This window comes from Triticum urartu, chromosome 4A (assembly GCF_056163025.1).
Source record: "Triticum urartu cultivar PI428250 chromosome 4A, HENAU_Tu73, whole genome shotgun sequence".
NCBI classification, from domain to species: domain Eukaryota; kingdom Viridiplantae; phylum Streptophyta; class Magnoliopsida; order Poales; family Poaceae; genus Triticum; species Triticum urartu.
In genome coordinates, this window is record NC_141876.1 from 34,900,212 (window position 1) to 34,909,355 (window position 9,144).

Here is a 9,144-nt window from a genome sequence, read left to right on the forward strand (position 1 = left end):
AGTCCTGTTCTTGCGCTCCACGACGCCATTCTGTTGAGGAGTATAAGGAGCAGATAACTCATGAGTAATACCAAGTTCATCAAGATAGTCATCGAGACCCAAATTCTTGAACTCAGTGCCATTGTCACTTCTGATGTGCTTGATCTTCACACCAAAGTTGGTTGAAGCCCTCGAAGAAAATCGTTTGAAGACTTCCTGCACTTCAGTTTTGTAAGAGATAAGGTGTACCCATATGTAACGAGAGTAATCATCAACAATAACAAAGCCATATTGAGATGCTTCATTTGAAACAGAGGAATAGTGATTAGGACCGAAGAGATCCATGTGAAGCAATTCGAATGGACGAGTAGTGGTCATGATAGTCTTCGCTGGATGCTTGGCCTTGGTCATCTTTCCAGCTTCACAGGCACCGCATAAGTGATCCTTGAGGAATTTGACATTCTCAATGCCAATGACATGCTTCTTCTTTGCAAGCGTGTGCAAATTCCTCATGCCTGCATGACCAAGTCATCGATGCCATAGCCATCCTTCTAAAGCTTTTGCAAGTAGGCACACGGCTGGTTGTGAATCTGCAGAGAAATCAACAATATACAAGTCTCCTCTGCTAAAGCCTTCGAAGACTTTGGATTTGTCAGCTTCCATAATCACAACACAACGATACTTGCTAAAGACAACAACCATATCAAGATCACAAAGCATTGAGACAGACATAAGGTTGTATCCTAAGGACTCAACAAGCATGACTTTGTCCATGTGTCGATCCTTTGTGATGGCAACCTTACCTAGACCCAATACCTGACTTTTTCTCTTGTCAGCGAAGATGATATGCTTCAGATGTGATGACGATAAGGGAGCATCCATCAACAAATTCCTGTCACCAGTCATGTGATTTGTACATCCACTATCAAGTACCCATTCGGTGGCTTTGGGTTGATCATCCTGCAGATGAATTAGTGCAACTTACGAACCTCATATACTTCAACAGTGAAGAATATGATATCACAATTCATCAGATCAATTTCATCAAGTAGTAAGACAGATAAAATAGAGGGAGGACGTGTGAAATGAAAGTTCATTTCATCATTGTTAGCCTGCGTCCTTTCAGGCAATTTGTCAGGTCCCCAGCAAATTCTTCAGACGTTTGAGCACGTCTGGAGACCTAACCCTGCAGAAGAGATTAGTTTTTTTCTTCACCACCCACATCTGAAGGGGTGTCAAAGAGTTCATCACTCTGCGAGCTCCATACGAGAATGGTGGCATAGCGGCCAAACCATTACGTTTCACATAAGAGGGGTTAGGGTAAGCATATGAATAAGCAGAGAAATTCTTCGAGGACTTATGAACATAATGATTAGAAGAATAATGCTCGTATTCATAGCCCTTGGCTCTTCCCTGCGAAACAGAGTTGTTAGCACGATGATGTTCATATGAGGACTTTGATCCATGTGAGGAATTTGATCCCCTTGAGGAATTTGGTCCGTATGAGGACTTGGATCCATATGAAGAATTTGGTCCATATGAAGAATTTGATCTGGGGTTCCTTTTCTTCACAGGTGGTGTCATGAGGACATTCACCTGAAGACTTTCAAGATGCCTTTTGGGAACCCATATTTTCTTCATAGGGGGACCGTTCCTGCAGTTAGTGCCAACATATCTAGCAAATACTTCACCATTCTGATTTTTGAACAGTTTATAGTTGGAGTCAAATGACTCATCAGAAGAATGAGAAGATTCACATGTATAGCCAGATAAATTAGATGGATCAATTGGAGGTCCCTTTGCAGCAACCCATGAGGTTTTGGGGTACTGCTCAGGCTTCCAATATGTACCATCACCATTGAGTTTCCTCTCAAAGGCAATACCCTCTTTTCTAGGGTTCCTGTTGAGGATCTGCTTTTTAAGCACATCACAAAGAGTCTGATGCCCTTTGAGGCTTTTGTACATGCCTGTCATGTACAATTCCTTCATCCCTGCATCGTTAGTGATACTAGCAATGTCCTCAGATGAGGAATTAGTGATAGGAGAGGCAGGTGAAGAATTTGTAACATTAGAAGCATTTGAACATTCAGGTGAGGAATTAGCAGGTTCTCGTTCAATGCCTTTTAAACATGGAGGAATGAATTCTTCTTGAGCAGCGCTGATTTTTTGAGAAACTAATGAATCGCACTCCTTCTGAAGATCCTCATAACTTACTCTTAGCTTCTCATGGTCAGATGAGAGAGAGTTAAGCTGATCTTGAAGGGAGTCATACTTAGAATGAAGTCTCTAAAGACTTTCAGCTAAAGCTTTTGACTGATCCATTTCTTCACCCAACATCTCATCGCTCTTACTAAGCATTTCGTGAGCCTTTTCCAAAGCTCTTTGTTGTTTAGCAGCAAGGGAAGCAAGTTTGACATAACTAGGTCCAAATTCATCACCAGATTCGTCATCACTAGATTCAGACAGATAGCATTCAGTTACCTTTTCACCATCTGCCATAAGACATGGTGAGGAAGATGATGATTCTGGTTCAAATGTCATTGACTTGAGAGATTCCTTGAAATCCTCAAACCAAGGATCATGACAGGTTCGATGGCCTTCATAGACATCGGAGAGACGGTCCCAGATAAGCTTCGCATGATCGAGATGCATGACGTTCCTGAACTGATTTTGAGACAGACAGGAGCAGATGACATCCTTCGCCGTAAGGTTGAGGAGGGTGTACTTGCGAATGTCATCAGCTTCCACCATCTTGCACAGATCGGTTAGACCAATCACAGTGACAGTCCATAGCTCGCTGTTCATAGCCATGAGACGCTTCTTCATCATGGCCTTCCATTTAGGATACTCGTGACCGTCAAAGATGGGGCATGTCACTTTCTTCATATCTGCGGTCGACATAACTAAACTCCAGGCAGTTAAACCAAAATCACACAGAACAAGGGAGTACCTTGCTCTAATACCAATTAAAAGTGCGTTATATCGACTAGAGGCGGGGGGTGAATAGGCGATTTTTATGAAATTCTTCACTGAGGAATTTGCTCTTGAGGAAATTCCTTAGCGAAGAACTACTAGCAGCGGAATAAGTACTCAGAAGTAAACATAGCAGAATGCATGCATGGTCATCATGATGAAATGAAGACAAACACAGAGTACAGGAAGCGTAAACATAGGATAGCACAGGATGAAGACAAATAGACTGAAGAAATTGAACTGAGGAAATTGAGAAAGTCTTCAGTCAAAGTCTTCAAACACAGATATGAACAAGCACACAACACAGTAATGAGGAAATGAAAGTGTTGAGGAAATAGAACCAGTTAGCTTGGTGAAGACAATGATTTGGTAGACCAGTTCCAACTGCTGTCTCAGTTGTACATCTGGTTGGAGCGGCTGAGTATTTAAACTCGAGGACACCTAGTCCCGAACACACAGTCCTCACCGTATTCTCCTTGAGCTAAGGACACACAGTCCTCGCCCAATCACTTGTGGTAAGTCTTCAGGTGACTTCCAAACCTTCACAAACTCGGTCACTCGGCGATCCACAATTCCTCTTGGATGCTATAGACCTTGACGCCTAACCGTCTGGAAGAAGCATAGTCTTCAAAGGTAACAAGCATCGGATCCACGCAGGATCAATCTCTTTAGTGATGCTCAATCACTTTGGGTTTGTAGGTGTTTTGGGTTTGGGTTTGGATTTTCCTCACTTGATGATTTTCGCTCAAATTCCTCGGAGGATGGGTTGCTCTCAAACGACAAGTGTCAAGTTCTCTCGGAGCAGCCAACCAGCTAGTGGTTGTAGGGGCGGCTATTTATAGCCTAGGGAGCAGCCCGACATGATAAGACATAAATGCCCTTCAATGATATGACCGTTGGATGGATAAGATATTTTGGGACAGCTGGCGCGTAGCATAACAATGGTCGGAAATTTGAGGTACAAATTCGTCAGGGCTATCATGTTCCTCACTGTGTAGGCAATTCGCACTGGCGAATTCCTAACTCCTCAGTCAGAACAAAGTCCTTAGTGACCAGAAGAACCGCGTCTCTATCACTGAAGAAATTGACTGAACTGTATGAGATTTCCAATGGCTTCACTCGAAGGGATTGGTAGGTGTAGGATTTGAGTTGAGCATCACATGGAAATTTTCTCCTTAGTATTTCCTCGACCCCCTTTAACAGTACGGTGTTTCCTATGACTCAAGAAAGAGAAAAGGAAACTACGAAAACAAAAGTCTTCACGCTTCATGTTCCTCGAATGAATACCAAGTCTTCAGGGTTACACCAATTTCTTCACTTTCAAAGTCTTCAGAAAGTCTTCAAAATATCAAAGTCTTCAGTCGAAGAACTTCATTTTTAGGGGTCGACTTTCATTGTAAATATCAAACTCCTCATAGACTTATAGGCCTGTGTACACTCATAAACACATTAGATACTTAACCTATAAGTCTTCAATACACCAAAATCACTAAGGGGCACTAGATGCACTTACACCAAACATGAATCCTCTGGTAACTCCCCACGATCTTAGCCGCTGCTATTTTTCGTGCCATGATCTTCCTCGCATGATCTCTTGCTGCGACCCCACTCGTTGTTTGCATATTCATGTAACTCAGCACATTTTTAAACAAATTAAGTTGGGGGGCGTTAGGGGAGGGCGCTAGGATTTGTTTCCTACCAGATTGGTAGTTCATTGATTAATTCCAGGCTAAATCTTAGCGTCTGGTCTTGTCGATGCCAATTAGTGCAGCGGGCGCTTGCCTTCTTTTTTCCCTTCGGCACGAGTCATGGAAGGCATCGATGGCCCATGTTTTAATTCCATACTACTGACCATGATTAGCGCCTAGAGTTGCGGAGACCACGGTTGGATAGTTTTTTATTTTCCAATCTTTATTTTATTTCAGATAAGTGCCTTGCAATGGAGATTACCTTAGATGACCGTTCAGACGTAACCAAGCTGAATCACATGATAGTATTTGCACATACATGGAACTCAGCATGCTTGTACCTCATGTAGTAGCATAGAGCACAATTTTTATGTTGGTATATATAAGATGTATTCGTCTGTATGAGTGTTTAGATTGTATACCATGCTGAATCTAATCACACTTGCACATCCATTGAACCCAGGATGCTTCTTTGCCGCCATATGAGGAGTTCATAAACGGATTAAACACGCAGCAAAGGATGTACATCCAGTTGATAGGACTGGGTGGACTTCTCAAGACACCTAGCATCAAAATTAGACATGTACTCTGCCTGGCCATCGCTAATTCATATGATGCAGAGCAGGATGTCTTTATCATCAATGGGAGACCATGTAGGATCACACTAGAAGATGTAGCGCATATAACAGGCATGCCCTGCCATGGGAAGAAGCACGTCCCTTCAAATCTTGATGATAATATGGAGTTGTGGAAGAAACTGAAAGACCGTAATGACACCAAAATAACTTTCAAAGGATTGCTAGCCAAGATGAAAGTCGACAGCACACCAAATTTTGTCAGGCCATTTGTGTTGTACACCATAGGCAAATATGTATGCCGAACAAAAGAGGAGTATGTGGATAACAAATATATTGGGATTGTTAGAAACGTTGAGACGATAAAGGGCACAAATCTTGGACAGCTAACGCTTGACTATCTTATGGATAGCGTGAAGAATTTTGTAAATGGTGAGGCAATTCTGGAGGGGAATCTACCACTGCTGCAGGTAATTCGTAGTAGTACAATTATCAGTTACCTAACATACATTACATAATGTACGGGAATGTTTGTAAACTGCTTTTGTTGTGATGCATACGTGGTACTACGAGAAGTTCAGAGTGCACCAATTGGACTCTAGCATCTCGTATGAATCAAGGTTAAGGCCGCTGATCCAGAACTGGAGCGAGGAGAAGGCAAAAAAGGTTGACAATATAATCCAGAATAATTATCTGGGAGTTGGAGAGGTAAAATGTCAGCACATTGACTGGATTATGTAACATATATATTTTCTAAATCATACTAACGACACTAAACTGCAGTATGTTGAGGACCTGATGAGGCCTTTCATTCCAGCACGAGATGGTACGCTGGCCAAACCGAAGACTGGCGCTCAGGTAAATGAGTTACATAAGGCACAAATATATATTGTAACATTCCAACTAGTATGAAGTTATATGATTCTAACTATTTCAAAGTATCAGATTAAGATACTCATCGGACGTGTATTGACTGATTTGCAAGAAGTTGCCTCCCTCGTGCGGGAGTTTGGTACAGAACAAAACCATAGGATGTGCACCCTTGAAAAGAAAATGGATGAGTGCCTTAGGCGTACCCGTACAAATGGCAAGCTCACGGAGGACCTCATCAAAGAATTGAAGGTAAGCCTAGAATTATGAGATTAGTATATATAATTGGAAATTTACGTGTACAAGTTTTTTTTCTAATTTAGTTTACTATCAAAACACCCCAGACTAACATGTATTTTTTAAAGAAAAAACACAATGGAATATTTCCAGGAGTGGACGACATACATCTATCTGACCTCGGGGCACCTTCACACCCAATGGAGGCCTCTGCTGAGAATGCTGAGCAAATATCGAAAGAGCTGCTGCAAATATCGAACAGGATCTCAGTGGTATTCATAAGCTTTTGAAAGAGGTGGATGATATCCAGGGAGCTCCTAGTTTTTATAAGCAAATGCATTCCAAAGCCACCACAAGCCTTGAAGATTTCTAGGTGATGCACATTTTACCTATAATTGAGCAAGAATCTGCTAAAGGCTAACACGCGGTTTATTTCGTCCGACAGAATCCGTTCAACAGACGGAGTAAGCAGCACTCTGTGAAGGCTACGGGATTGCAAGATCCTGAAGAGCCCCATGCCTTCACAAATGATGACAACCATGATGAATCCTTTGAAAAGCAAAAACAAGTAAGTGTGGTTGGATCGACGCCACCAAATCATTGGGGCGAAAAGAAAAGGGTGGTATTGCAATTATTTAAGAATGACGAGTATGCTTCGTACGACACTGAGAAGAAAAAAAGGAAAAAAAAGACTCCATCAAAGTGTACAAATGATTCCGAGGACACGAACAGTAAAAAGAGGAAAATCGGCTCTAGCAACTTAAAAAAGAGGTCAGAAGTTCGTGAAACCCAGAGGGACCAGCTAGACGTGGTTCGACAGGATTTCGTGGCGTCAATGATCAACACTACAAATCGTGAAAAACAAATGGTGTTAGTTGATGACATTGTCGTGCTATCAAAGCATTTGCAATGCCTAACCATAAAGATGAATCTGAAGATGGCGTATGGTTGGGTGACGAAGTAAGATAGTATTTCACAAATTTGTTTATGAAGTTTCATTTTTGTACAATACAATTAACTTGATTATTGTTGTAGGTGGTTGATGCTGCGATCCAGCTCATGCGTAATGATCAACCAATTGACACAAGGGACGGCCAACTGGTTTACATTGAGAGGGTGACCGCTAAGCTCGAAAGAGATGGTAGGATAGAGGAGTGCTACGAGGACGCTTTGGCAGGCATTCCTGGAACAACACAAGGAACCACCTACCTGAAACATGATATGGTATATTAAGTTGACGTAGACCAATTTTTTTATTACTATGCACGTTGATCTAATTATCTGTGCACTCCAGGTTTTCCTACCTATGAAAAGTTTATACACCCACTGGTTCCTTGTGGTCGTAAACCCCATAAGGAAGGAGATTCAGGTTCTTGATTCACTTTTCCACTGTATGATACCCAAAGAAGTAAATAACGTGGTGAGAATTTCAACATATTTAATTATAAGAAAGGATTTAACATCGTATGTAAGTATTAGTCGTAGGCAACTTCTCATCCCATTGGGCTTGCAGGTACGTGGGATGGAAGCACATCTGAGAGCAGCGATGCGAGTCAATGGGATTGAAAGCAATGCATGGGAAGACATTAACGTGACGCAATGGCCAGTACGGAATATTAATGTGCCAAAATCCGATGAGACGTCAGTCAACAATATTAGCTTTTCTTTTTGTTTTAGATTGTTAATATCTGAAATGCTGATCTAACAACATAAAATGTTGCAGTTCTGGTAGTGCACTGTACATGCTGAAGAACATCGAATTATTTATGGGAGTAAAACTGAGGTTGCAATATGACGAAGTACGTAGAGGAACACCTAAAATGTTGCCATTTTCTAAAACATATGGAACAATACTAACATATCCTCGCATGCAGGCCTACATCGACAAATTCAGAAGAGAGCTACCTGTTGTGCTTGTCGATTCACCCTACAACAAAATGAAATATGGGACTAGGTTCAGGCAGTACCATGCTAGGCAATCGGATGCAGCTGCGGTTGAAGACGACGAGGATGCAAGCAGTTAGTCCAACATTGTGGTTCATTCTTACATGTGGAGTGTACACTTGGCCATAAAGCGATAGAGTAGGGTGTGGTTGGGTTTTAGTCCCGAAGAAGGTTTCCTAGCCGTGTTATTAGTCCATTGCACATGAGTCAAGTTGTAAAACTTCAATAATATTGGTTACTATATTTTGCTTGAAATAAATTTGGTCTCTACGGGATCTCGTAGAAATCTATATTTGCTTTTTACTACCATGTGACAATAATGGTGCCTGGGGCAACCCTAGAAGAATAATGGATTATGATATGTCTATTTTCATACGAGAGAAAAATTTATTAAAGCATGAGCATAGCCTCACAACAGAAGTCAAAAATACTGCCTGATTCAACACGCAATCCCAGCTATGTCTCGTAGGCAGGCCGCAAAGCCAAAAAAATAGAGTATAAGATAACAAGAGTAAAAGCACGCACCATAAGGGGCCTCTGTAGGTGCTGCAACGCTGAATTGAAGCGATCACCTTCAGGAGCACAGTGGTGTGGCCATGGTACATCCATCCTGCCTCAGGGAATCACATAGCATGTTCTGTCATAGCCCTGCAAAACAGAGGAAAATTTACTACTTGTACTAACCTTGTCAAGTGTGTGCATGTAACAAATGTTGGACATAACTAAACACGGAAGAATGAAATGCCACATATGGAAGAATCGAATGCTCATTCCTTTCTCTCTGCTTTTTGCGAGGACCATTACTCTCCTTTTAACAAGGCTAAAACATCATAATAAGACTTAACAGCAATCTTGAAAACACTACTAGAAAAAGGCCT